Raw genomic sequence first — 13,584 nt, 5'->3', positions numbered from 1 at the left:
AGTTCTTGGCTGACCTTCTCATGCTACTTGGACAATGCCCATCATTCAGCAATCAGGTTTTTGCCAATCTTTCTCAGGAATTAATCGTTTTGTGGATTATCCCTGGCAGATATGTCAGGTACTGAATCTACATTGCTCTGATTAATGAACATCATAATACATTGTCTTTAGAAGCAATTTGGCACTAAGAACAAAACTATCCACTACTGCATCTATTGAACCCCTAATGTACTCATGTGTGCAGTAATTTGTCTGAGGGCGAAAAAGTAACTCCCCAGGCTGATTTAAACACAGGTACATTTTAGAATGTTGGGTAGTAGGATGAATTTTTAAAAATTAACAAACGAATGTGAAACTCATTCGTGTCCCTAGAAAACAGATTCAGGGTATTTAACCCACATTCTGCATTAAAATCTCACAGAAAATGTTCATAGTAAATAAATTGACACACCAGAATGTCCACTCCAATACCTGGCAAGTCTGCTTAGAACAAGAATTCACCTCTTTCTGCTGGATATTGCATTTTCATTACTGGATACATAAATTTCATATAAATTAATCACAGGCATGCCCCTCATCCATTTCAGGTTCTCTCAGACTTCCTTAAAGTGTTGCTTTAAAAGGTCAGTTTAAAGAATGATGTTATTCTTTCAGCCAGTGGCACATGAATCCAGAAAAACCAAACCCATCAGACATGGAGAATCACCGACAGATTATTGGATCCAAGGACATCATTCCCAGGACCTATATTCTGTGCAGGAATTGCTTCAATGATTTCTCAAGAGTAGCAAGGGTAAGTGTAACTCTTCATTTTTCCATTGAACAATACTTGGTAAAATTTACCTTCTTCTCCATCAGAATTCCACTTTCTCCAAAATATTTTTCAGCAGTGTTTCTCTTTGCAAACACGTGTTCACATTAAACAATATATATGAGACTCATCTCATACAGTCATAGAGTCATACAATGTGGAAACAGACCCTTCGGTCCAACAAGTCCACACCAAAAATAATCCCAAACTATAGTAGTCCCACTTGCCCATGTCCCTCCAAACCTTTCCTATTCGAGTGCTTACCTAAATGTCTATTGAGATGCTGCAGCTAAGATTTCCACTAATGTAAATGCAACAATATTTGCGATTTAGTCGAGCTCAGGTGGCTATTATGCAGTCTCTTAGCTTAAATCTATGCTCCACCTTGGGAAGACAAGTATCTATACTCCTCAAATTAATGTGATTAGAGCCCATCAATCATACTCCAATTTAGCAAATTGAGCTGGGCACCATAGAGGAAGGAGGTTAGTATTTTGTTCTGTGTCTCCTTCAGGCACCAAATATACATACACAGAATATTTCTCTGTTTAACAAATCACACATAACTATTCCTGAACAAAACAGACTCAGTATTAACTTTAAGGGAGTAAAGTTTTCAGAATGTGATACCTTACTTTTCTTTAACAATTTTGGCAAACCACCAGTGGGAACTGCTAAAAGCAATCTACTCTAGCAGTTCATTGAATAAACAGCATCAGTGAAATTGGATGTACTCATTATACTCAGATTACACTTTCTCCATCTATCTCACAAGAGTCGTTGGTCTGGGAAAAAGCATAATACATACTCAGGATTTTAAGAGTGGCTGAAATTTCCAAGTAAAGGAATTAAATAATAAATTACAGGATTCAAAGGAAATTTTGCTTACTAATTTATTTATGAATCAACATTTTTCTTGAAAACTTTGTTTTGGAAAGATATATTTCAGTTCTTGATAAACTAAGAAAATATTTTAGAATTATTTTACATTATTTTTAGGGAAATGTAAATTCACCATTGGCAGATACTGCATTTACAAGATGAGCTTGCATCAACAATTACAGTTGTTAATATGGCCATATGAATTTGTAATAAATAAAATGACTCAAAAATGTTATCTAAGGAAGAACACACTGGTCAAAGGAAAAACACGGTTTGCATTAAATATGTTAGAATGAGAGGAACTGTTCCCCCACTTGGTGAAATATGGTTTCTGACTCATTTTGTTCTTTGCTATTTTCAATCAGCTGTAGTAGTCTCAGCCTTCTCATTCCTGATGAAGGACTTTTGTTCGAAACGTCGATTTTTCTCGGATGCTGCCTGACCTGCTGTGCTTTTCCAGCACCACTCTAATCTTGACTCTGATCTCCAGCATCTGCAGTCCTCACTTTCGCCTGTAGTAGTATCAGACTTAGTGAAACAGAATTGCAAAACTGATTTATTTTCGTAATTCGTTTGTAATAATTGACAGATTTCAAAACTGGCAATTGAAATTAAACACAGATCAATGTGAAGTTTTTGGTAGGAAGAATCGAGAGGTCACCTTACTTGGAAGGTGCAAGACTAGCTGGGGTTAGAAGAAGAAAACAATTTTTGAAGTATAAACATATCAATCAGTAAAGGTTGTGTCCCGCCAGTTAGTAAAACAATTAAAAAAATACACTATGGTTTATTTCTAGTAGGACAGAATTGAAAAGTAGAGAAGTTATTCTAAAGTTGTACCAATTTTTGTTTACTCCAGTTAAAGAGTTGAATCTATGCAATTCTACTTATTATAAAAAGGACAAAAAGGCACTAGGGATGTTGCAGGGGATGTTCACAAGGATGATATCAGAAATATGGAAGTATATACCTCAGGAAATAATGAAAGAAGGTGGATGTTGACTTAATTGAGCTCTTTAAAATTGCAATATGTTTTGGCTGCTTGGACTCAGAAACCAATGATTCCACTCGTGGAAAGAGCATAGAACATAGAACATAGAACATTACAGCGTAGCATATGGACGTACATCGATGTTGCGCCGACCTGTCATACCAATCTGAAGCCCATCTAACCTACACTATTCCATGTACGTCCATATGCTTGTCCATTGACAACGTAAATGTACTTACGTTGCAAATCTACTACTGTTGCAGGCAAAGCATTCCATACCCTTACTATTCTCTGAGTAAAGAAACTACCTCTGACATCTGTCCTATATCCATCACCCCTCAATTTAAAGCTATGCCCCCTTGTGCTCACCGTCACCATACTTGGAAAAGGCTCTCCCTGTCCAACCTATCTAACCCTCCGATTATCTTATTTTTCTCTATTAAGTCACCTCTCTAACGAAAGCAGCCTCAAGTCCCTCAGCCTTTCCTCATAAGACCTTCCTTCCATACCAGGCAACATCCTAATAAATCTCCTCTGCACCCTTCCAAAGCTTCCACATCCTTCTTATAATGCGGTGACCAGAACTGTACACAATACTCCAAGTGTGGCCGCACCAGAGTAGCATAACCTCATGGTTCCGGAACTCGATCCCTCTATTAATAAAACACTGTGTGCCTTCTTAAAAACCCTGTCAACCTAGGTGGCAACTTTCAAGGATCTGTGTACCTGGACACCGAGATCTCTCTGCTCAAACACTACCAAGAATCTTACCATTAGCCCAGTACTTTGCATTCTGGTTACTCCGACAAAAGTGAATCACCTCACACTTGTCTGCATTAAACTCCATTTACCACCTCTCAGCCCAGCTCTGCAGCTTATCTATGTCTCTGTAACCTATAACATCCTTCGTCACTATCCACAACTCCACTGACCTTAGTGTCGTCTGCAAATTTACTAACCCACCCTTCTACGCCCTCATCCAGGTCGTTTATAATAATGACGAATAGTAGTGGACCCAACACCAACCCTTGCGGTACACCACTAGTAACTGGACTCCAGGATGAACATTTCTCATCAACCACCACACTCTGTCTTCTTTCAGCAAGCCAATTACTGATCCATACTGCTATATCTCCCACAATCCCATTCCTCCGCATTTTGTACAATAGCCTACTGTGGGGAACCTTATCGAACGCCTTGCTGAAATCCATATACACCACATCAGCCAGTTTACTCTCATCTACCTGGTTTGGTCACTTTCTCAAAGAACTCAATAAGGTTTGTGAGGCACGACCTACCCTTCGCAAAACTGTGCTGACTATCCCTAATCAAATTATTATTTTCTAGATGATTACAAATCCTATCTCTTATAACCTTTTCCAACACTTTACCAACAACTGAAGTGAGGCTCACTGATCTATAATTACCAGGGTTGTCTCTACTCCCCTTCTTGAACAGGGGAACCACATTTGCAATCCTCCAGTCTTCTGGCACTATTCGTGTAGACAATGACGATTTAAAGATCAATGCCAAAGGCTCGGCAATCTCCTCCCTGGCTTCACAGAAGATCCTAGGATAAATCCCATCCGGCCCGGGGCACTTATCTATTTTCACACTCTGCAGGATTTCTAATACCTCTTCCTTGTGAACCTCAATCCCACTTAGTCTAGTAGTCTGTATCGTAGTATTCTCCTCAACAACATTGTCGTTTTCTAGACTGAATACTATCGAAAAATATTCATTTAGTGCTTCCCCTATCTCCTCAGACTCCACACACAACTTCCCACTACTATCCTTGATTGGCCCCAATCTTACTCTCATCATTCTTTTATTCCTTAAATACCTATAGAAAGCCTTAGGGTTTACCCTGATCCTATCCGCTAACAATTTCTCATGTCTCCTCCTCGCTCTTCTGAGCTCTCTCTTTCGGTCTTTCCTGGCTACCTTGTAACCCTCAAATGCCCTAACTGAGCCTTCACATCTCATCTTAACATAAGTCTTCTTCTTCCTCTTGACCAGAGATTCCACTTCCTTCGTAAACCACGGCTCCCGCACTCTGCAGCTTCCTCCCTGCCTGACAGGTACATACTTATCTAGGACACTCAGGAGTTTTTCCTTGAATAAGCTCCACATTTCTAGTGTACCCATCCCCTGCAGTTTCCTTACCCATCCTATGCTTCCTAAATCTTGCCTAATCGCATTGTATAGATACCACCAATGTGAAATAGTCCCCAAGAAATCCAAAGAGATTTTGGAATTCACTACACAGGGAATGGTTGAAGCTAGTAGTACATAAGCATTTAAAGGGGGTCCAGGCAAACATAAAAGCAAGAAGATTGTACAGAATTACATTGCTAGATTTAGAGAGGAAAAAGGGAAAAGACTCATATGGAACATAAAACTAGCATGGACTATTTTTATTGTTTTCCATGGGCTGTTAGCATTGTTGATATGGCAAAAATGTGTTGCCCATCCCTAATGGTCCTAATCGTGGTAATGAGCTGCCCTCTTGAATCACTACAGCTTTATTTGGTACAGGTACACCCAGAGTATTGTCAGAAAGGGAGTTCTATGTTTCTGTTCCATCTTTGAAGGAATGTCACCGTAGTTTCAATACAAGATGTTGCAGGTCTTACAGGAGAACATGCACGTGATTGTGGACCCAAATGCATGCTGCCCTTATCCTTATTGGAGTTGCATGTTTGGAAGGTACAATGAACAAGTTGCTGCAATGCACCTTTTGTATAATGCACACTACTATGCAGGGTAGTGGAGGGAGTGAATGTTTGAGGTTATGGATGGATTGATGATAAAGTCTGCTTATTTAACCTAGATGCTGTTGAGATTTGCGAGTTTCATTGGAAAAGTGCACATTCAACCAAGTGGATAGTATTTCATCCCACTTCAGATTTTTTAGGTTAGATTACATTACTTAGTGTGGAAACAGGCCCTTCGGCCCAACAAGTCCACACCGACCCACTGAAGCGCAATCTACCCAGACCCAATTCCCCTACATTTACCCCTTTACCTAACACTACGGGCAATTTAACATGGCCAATTCACCTAACCTGTAGACTGTGGGAGGAAACCGGAGCACCCGGAGGAAACCCACGCAGACACGGGGAGAATGTGTAAACTCCACACAGTCGCCTGAGGCGGGAATTGAACCTGGGTCTCTGGCACTGTGAGTGCAGCAATGCTAACCACTGTGCCACCCACATGCCTTTCTAGTCAATGGTAAGCCCACAGGATGTTGATGATGACAGATTCAAGAACTATAATGTCCTTAAACATCAAGGAGAAACAGGTTGTCTCTTGTTGGAATTATTCATTTTCTTGGCACTTGTGTGGCATGAATATTACTTGCCATTTATCAGCCCAAGCCTAAACGTTGTCCAGATTTGCAAATTGAGCTTAACACTGTAACCATCAGTGAATATTTCCATGTCAGACCTAAACATAGAGGGAAGGCGATTAGCGAAGTAGCTGAAGATGATTGGGCATGGAACACTACTCTAAAGAACTCCTGAGGCAATGACTGACCTCCAATAACCACAACCTTCTTTCTTTCTACTGGCAAGGCCCCAACTAATGTTGAGTATCCCCCCAATTACTATTAACTTCAAATTAACGTAAGAAATAGGAGGAAACCGTATGGCCCATTCAGCCTTCTCCACCATTCAATATATTATGCCTGACCTTGAACTTCAACTTCACTTTCCCACACACTTTCCAGATTCCCAGAGATAAAAAAAATCTGTCTACCTCTGCTGTAAATATGTTTAATGATGAAGTATCCCTTTGAGATTAAAAAAATCCAAAACTTTAATAAATTTCTCCTTGTCACGATCTTAAAAAATGGCCCTTATCCTGAGACTGTGCCAGTGAAGTAGACTCGCCAGCAAGTGGAAACAAACTTAGTGCCTACACATCCACACCCTTTCAGAAGTTTGTATATTTAAATTAGACATCTTTAGTTTTTCTTTACACTATGGAATGTAGATCCAATTTACTCAGATTCATCATAGAAAACTCCTCTCAACCCAGAGACAAGAATCTTTGCTGTACCACAATGCAAGTGTACGTTTCCCTAAGCATGAAAGCCAAAGTGGAAAGCAAAACTGTGCACAGTATTCCAGATGTGATCCCACCTAAGCCTTGAATAAATGGAGCATATTTTCTTTATTCTTACAGATTTATGCCCCTGAACCTACCCCCATTGTTCCTCATAATCCTATGCCTATCTCCTATGACTTCATACCCCATATGTCTCAGTCAACACATGGCCCTTTTTAGTCCCTATGCCAACTTGGTGTCAACTCATATCTCACATCCATCACCTTTTACACTTCCTTCTCCATACATGGGAATTAATTAGGTGGCATCAGAAAATAAAGTCACCAATCTATTGGTTGTGTCACCATTAAGGCGCACATTCATTTTCTACAAAGCAAACAATCAATGCAATGATTTTTTATGATTACTTTTATTATTCACTAATGGATGTGGGCATCACCAGTTGGGCCAGCATTGTGTCAATTTTTGGATCAGTTCCATACAGTCACCATACTGAGAAAGAGAAGCAGCAGTTTAGGTGGGTCAAAGACTTTAACCTTTTCAAGTATGTTGCCCAATGTTAAAGAAGTCAACATAAGAGTGAAACATTTTGCATTCACTTGCAAATACAATTGGAGCAATGTTGGTGTTTATAAAAGGACAAAGCAATAAGTGAATGTATGAGTGAAATGAGGAGAGTTGGTGCAGTGTCTTCTCATTGGTTGGGAAGCATATGTTGATGTTTTTATACATACATAGGAAAGAGATGAGTGAAAGTAAATGTGGGCCCATTCAGAGGCAGGGACAGATGAAATTTGATTGAGGAATAAGATGAGACTGTAAACAAATATTTTGCATCTGTCTTCATCATAAAAGGTACACGAAATGCTCCTGAAATAATGAGCAGCCAAAGGAGAACAAACACAAAAAATCAGAAATAAATATTCTTGTCAAGTCAGATAACATCTAAAACGAAGATTAACTTTAAGTGTGAACATTACAATACAGTATTTTCCCTCTTTTGCCCAAGCTAGGCAAATCTTTGCACCCCATTTAAATCCTCATTTAAGTCCTCATAAAGTTGGTGTCATGCAAGATTTCATTCATATTGTGTACTGAACCACAAAGTCAGCATTTTCTCTGCATCAGGTGCAGAATCAAATGCCACTATCTCCTGCTCTCTGCCTCCCAGATAGCTAAAAGCTGACTTGTGTCTGCAAATTTCAAGAACATCTTAGAAAACCTGCAAGCCAATACCATATAAGAGCCATCTATTTTCTCCTTTCAAAACCTATCTTCATGATAATGAGAATCACATTAGCACTGCACCAGGTAGAAATGCTGATTAGCTATCTGAGAGTCATAGAATCATACAGCACAGAAACAGGCCCTTCGGCCCAACTCATTCATGCTGACCAGGTTTCATAAACTGACCTAGTCCCATTTTCCTGTGTTTGGCCCATATCTCTCTAAACATTTCCTATCCAGATACCTTGCCAAATGTTCCTTAAATGTTGCAATTGTACCCGTTTCTACCACTTCCTCCGGCAGCTCGTTCTACCCTGTGTCAATAAGTTGCCCCTCAGGTCCCAATTTCACTCTATCTTAGAATTAAACCAATTTGAAGTTTACCAGTTTATAAAGCCTGCCATTCCTAACACCTCTCTGAGACTCAAAGCCTAATTATCTACCTACAGACAGCATAGCTGCTCTCTCCACCGTCTATGGGCCTGAACATAATGTACCTTCTAAATCAACTTTAACCATTAGGTTGATTTTTCTAAAATCTAGCTAGTTGGATTTTGGGTAATCCAAGATGGAGGACAGGAAAAAATTGTGGCTGGTACGAGCTGCTCCTTTTTTGAGGTATTTTAGGTGTTGGAGGTGATTTCCTTGAATTCCAGAAGCAGCAATTACTGTTTTATAAGTTGTTGCATTATTCTGAAACTCTGGGGAGAAAAAGATCAAAACATTCCTCCCAAAGTCCAAAACAATGTGCAGGTTAGGTGAATTGGCCATGCTAAATTGCCCGTAGTGTTAGGTGAAGGGGTAAATGTAAGGGAATGGGTCTGGGTGGGTTGCGCTTCGGCAAATCGGTGTGGACTTGTTGGGCCGAAGGGCCTGTTTCCACACTGTAAGTAATCTAATCTAATAGCACTTTTAAAAGGAGAAAGACAGACAAAAGGCAGCAAACACGTGGACAGTGTGGGAGAGAGAGAAAGAAACCTACACTGCTAACTGACATAGCAGTGAATCTGCACTGATACTGCCTTTGCTGTTTGGGTTCATGTGACTCTGGACATTGGAACGCATCTAGGAAAAATTAACAAAACAGTGAATTAAATGAGTTGCCAGAGGAAGTGGTGGAGTCTGGTACAATTACAGCATTTAAAAGGCATCTAGACAGGTATATGAATAGGAAGGGATATGGGCCAAATGCTGGCACGTGGGACTAGATTAATTTAGGATATCGGTCGGCATGGATGAGTTGGACTGAAGGGTCTGTTTTCGTGCTGTACATTTCTATGACTCTAAATGTTAATTTTGGGGTGTATCATGGAGAACTTTTCTCTATGATCTCTAGTGAGTTCAGATGCACAATTTTACAGTGCTTACCTCATTAAGTGTGCATCATGCCTCCACAGAACCACCCACATGCTATCTTGCATTTACTGGCAGCAACGTGCTCACCCCCGCAGGAACCTTTTGGGTCTCCTACCACCAGTGCCATATTTAAAGACCAGCTGTGCACTAGTTTAACACTGGAAGCCAGCAATAGACTGCTCAGTGGCTGAAGAATTGCCCTAGAGATGACCATTAGAGGCAAGTTGGAATGCTTCTTTGCTGACAGGACTGCGGTGGACAGGGTGGTAGACAGAAGGGCCATCCTCTTTCCTTCAGACCTGCCAAGGACACCATGGCACTCTGCCAGCCTGGTCTGCAGTTGCCACCTGAGTCATTGTGGTACCCATGGTCCAGAGAAATGGTCAGCAATAACTCAGGAATGTTAATGCCCTACTTCACTCTGCAGGATAAAGGACACCATCTATTCTTGGTTTCCTCACACTTATTCTCACTCTGCTACTGTATGTTCCTTCCACCAAGATTCATGCTCTACCAGTTTACATCTAGCATCTTCACTCAATGACTCTCAACCACCTCATCCCCCACACCACTAACCCTTCCTTCCTTCTCTACTTCTGACTCATTCACTTAGGATACTCCACTACCTTTCCTCCATTTGTACCAACACAAACAGCTACTTCTATATCACTCAATCCCTATCCATGTCTCATTCCAGGTGAAAATAACTCCCAATAGGGCAGAGTGTACACAGGCAGGTGATGAGGTGCCAACATTCAGAGGGTACAGGCAGTCATTGCTCATGGAGTATGTCCTGAGATATTGGGGAATGCTAGCAAAGTTGGATATGTGGAGAAAACACCAGTGAATTGCAGCCACCAGCGAGCCACTCTGACTTTTGTATCAAATGTCATTAACATGTCGGTTGTCTCCACTGACTTGGAAATAGCAATCTGCATATAAATGAGATGAGATTCAGCGATCATGAGATACTAGTGTGTGCAAATAGGCTTCTCACCACTCACTAGTGAAAGTCTTAATTCGTTGTTAAAACAATGTGTGCAAAATGTGAGAATCTCATTTCCTCATTCTCACAGAACTTTCTCAACTGTCTCACCATTCTTCTTATTCGTGGCCTGGGAAAAGCCAGCCTATTATGATAAAAAAACAGCCAGACTTGGCATCAGACAAAATTCAAAGCACATCACATGACACCCTCTTCATTATTTTTTCATTTCACTTTAAGAGATAGTCCCAAACAATCTTATAAACTTCAGATATGTACCAACTGAAATGCAGATTGATATCAGTGGGCTTCATTTAACCTGATACCACGTTTCATGTGAAGAGGCAAGACAAGGGAAATGGAATCAATTGGATACCTCTACCAATATGTTGATACAGGCACTAAGGGCCAAATGACTTCTTGTCTTATTATATCATTATAAGGTTCTATGAACAAAGGCATGAATTAGAGTTTCGGCAGCAGCCTAGGTATTCAACTGGCTATAGGGAAGATCTTTGGATGAATTTCAGCTGGAGACTATAAATGTTCTTCCCTACTCCTCTCTGCTTCTTTTTTACTTCTTTCAAGATGTTCCTTAAAATTAAAACAGAAAATCTGGATATAATCAGGACTGATTGCATCTAAACACCCTTAATCAACTTAAAACCATGATCAGTCCCTTGTGAGGCTCAATGTCAGTTTTGTTTGATTTGACCATATCAATTAGAAGGTGGGCATTTGTGTTTTGAATCCTACATTCCTAGCTGTGCCCACTAACATTTCATTCCTTGACCGAACAAGAATCCATCACCACCTTAAAAATATGCAATGACCCCATTGAGGTAGAAAGTTTCATCCCTTGAGTGAAAATATTTCCCCTTATTTGACTTAGAAATTTAAAAATAGCATCCCCTAGATTTGGATTTTTCATTTTAAGTTGACTCAGTGGATGTGAACATCATAGGCTGGGCTAGTATTTTATTGTGCATGACAAGGCTCTCCCTTATCAACAGCATGTTATCCCTTTGAAGAATTCCAGCACATTTGTATAATACACAAATACCGTGCTGACTCTCCTCTAGTACCTTGAGGTTTTTCAAATGCTTAGTCATAGTCTGCTTAAGTGATCAATTCTAACACCTTCCCTATATCGGATGTCAAGCTTACTAGCTTGCTTTCTTGCATCCTCCCCGCAGAAACACAATTGTTATATTTGCTACTTTCCAGTCTAATGGAACCTTTCCAGAATCCAACAAATTTTCGAAAATTATCAATGCATCTACCTCATTAGCCACCTCCTTTAGGACTCTAGGATGGCATCTATCAGGACCTGGAGATGTACCAACCCACAGCTTCACCAGTTTACTTAACATTTTCCCTAGTAGATTTCCTGGCTCTCTTCCTCAAATCTCCTGAAATTCACATATTAGATTAGATTAGATTACTTACAGTGTGGAAACAGGCCCTTCGGCCCAACAAGTCCACACCGCCCCGCCGAAGCGCAACCCACCCATACCCCTACATCTACCCCTTACCTAACACTACGGGCAATTTAGCATGGCCAATTCACCTGACCTGCACATCTTTGGACTGTGGGAGGAAACCGGAGCACCCGGAGGAAACCCACGCAGACACGGGGAGAACGTGCAAACTCCACACAGTCAGTCGCCTGAGGCGGGAATTGAACCCGGGTCTCAGGCGCTGTGAGGCAGCAGTGCTAACCACTGTGCCACCGTGCCGCCCAAATTAATGAGATGTTCTGTAGCGTTTATAGAGAAAATGGAAGCAAAATATTTATTATGTCTGTCATTTATTATCCACTATTAACTCCACATTCCCACCTTCTTTAGAGGACCTCCCATGTTTCTTATTCTTTTTATTATTTTTCTTACTTTATTCCTTTTTAGATATCCATACACGAGAAATAGGAACGGGGTGTGCTATTTGGCCCCTCGAGCCTGTTCCGCCATTCAATACAATCAAGGCTCTTACAACATGTTTTGACATTTATAGCTAGCTTTGCCTCCTTTTTTGTTTGTCCTGATTAACCTTTTAGTCATTTTCTGTTGTTCTTTGTATTCTGATCAATAATCTAACTAGCCAGTCACCTTTGCGCAATTATACGTGTTCCTTTAGTTTCATGCCTCCTTAACTTGTTTAGTTAACCAGGACTGGTGGGTCCTCCCCTTGGAAATTTTCTTTATAGCAGGAATGTACTTATTTTGAGTATCTTGAAATATCCCTTTGCATATCTGCCTCAGCTTCTTTCTTAATTCCTCATCGAGCCTAATATCCCAGTTTGCTTCAGATAGCTTAGCTTTCGTAACTGCATAATTACCCTTTAATTTTAAAATATTAGTCTTAGATGGACTCTTCTCCCTTTGAAATTAGATGTAAAATTTAATTATGCTGATTATGCTGTTACCGAGAGGCACCTTCACTCTGAGATCAACAATTAATCGCTCCTAATTGCATAACTCCAAGTCCAATATAACTTATTTTCTGGCTGGTTCCAGAGTGTGCTGTTCCAAGAAAATATCAAAAGTATTCTATGAACACCTCTGGGGTATTATCAGTCTTATTTTTCCAGTTTGGATGTGGATTAAATTAACCAATAATTATTGCCATTACTTTATCACATGCACCCAACACTAAGAATAATTCTTCCTATATTGCGGTTACCGTTTAGGAAGTGTGTAGATCACTCCAAATGAATTTTCTTCCCACAAATATTTCTCATCTCCACCTAGACAGATTCTACTTCATAATCTCCAGTACTAAGGTAATTTCTAATTTATTTCATCAATACCATCTCTGATTAAGAGTACTACCTCTTTATTATTCTCTAAAGTCATAGACACCTCAATATTTAGCATCAAATCCCTAACCTGCAGCCACACCTTTGTTATGGATATCAGATCATGTTTAATCATTTCAATATGCACTATTAATTTACTGTTATATAGGCTGCATACATTCAGATATGGAACTTTGATTAAGCTTATTTTCTTTGTAGCAGCTCGTCTTGACTGCTGGTTTGTTAGGCTGTTTCTTCGTGTTCCTTCATGCCATTCTCTGGCCTTAGTTTTGCACATTAGTATTTTGCTTTATTATACTGCAGTTAAGAATTTTGAAACATTTTATTATGTTAAAGAGATTGTACAAATGGAAGGTGCTATTTCCTCTTTAACTCATTAGCTTTCAATTTTATTTCAGATATGACAAAATTATTAACAGAGTTGGAAACAATGTTTA

The sequence above is a fragment of the Chiloscyllium punctatum genome, chromosome 3, assembly GCF_047496795.1.
Source record: "Chiloscyllium punctatum isolate Juve2018m chromosome 3, sChiPun1.3, whole genome shotgun sequence".
NCBI lineage: Eukaryota > Metazoa > Chordata > Chondrichthyes > Orectolobiformes > Hemiscylliidae > Chiloscyllium > Chiloscyllium punctatum.
The sequence above is the reverse complement of the archived record's forward strand: the minus strand, read 5'-3'. Positions refer to the sequence as shown.